The following is a 691-nucleotide window of genomic DNA, read 5'->3' on the forward strand; positions in this document are numbered from 1 at the left end:
TCTCATTAACAGGGCCACAAAGGCATCGGGACAACCGAATTTCCAGGTTTCCTTGTAATTCCAGGGAAGCCAATGGTTATTAAAACTGTGGGCAAGGAGTATAGGCTGTTTAATAGGTTGATACAACGTCTATTTACATTCGCTCTTGCATATTGTTTTAAAGGCCAAACTTGGGTCTTGTTTTTATAAAAAGCCCCGCAAAGAGGTGGATAGAAAGAAGGCAACTGCGTGGTCTGGGAGTGTCCTCAGTGGCTTCTAGGGTGATTCTGGAACTGCATGAAGGCGGCTAGGCTTATTACCTGGAGGCCGCCACGCCTGGGGCTCAGTGTAGGAAATCCACAGCCGCAGGTCCCACAGCCAGGCTCCCACGCCTTGGCCAAAGGCTCCCCTCGGAGCCCGCTGTCCTTGCCGGTGTCCCGACTCTGTCCGTCTTTCCCCCAGTATCCGCCGCGGCCCGGGAGGAGGCGCCAACGCGGAGGACACACCTGCGACCTCTCCCGCTCCCCGCTCCCCGCCTAGTCCCCGCTTCGGCTCCGGTTCCCTCCCGGGCCCCGCGCACAGCGGCTAGGCTCGCTCCCGAAGCCCGCGGCGGCTCGCGCCCGGCACGGCGGCTCGCGCCCGCGCTCGGCCAGGGGAGCGCGCAGACGGGCGGGCGAGCGGGAGGGACCCGGAGCCGAAGCGGGGACTAGGC

Source organism: Grammomys surdaster, unplaced genomic scaffold (genome assembly GCF_004785775.1).
Source record: "Grammomys surdaster isolate TR1022 unplaced genomic scaffold, NIH_TR_1.0 271, whole genome shotgun sequence".
Taxonomy (NCBI): domain Eukaryota; kingdom Metazoa; phylum Chordata; class Mammalia; order Rodentia; family Muridae; genus Grammomys; species Grammomys surdaster.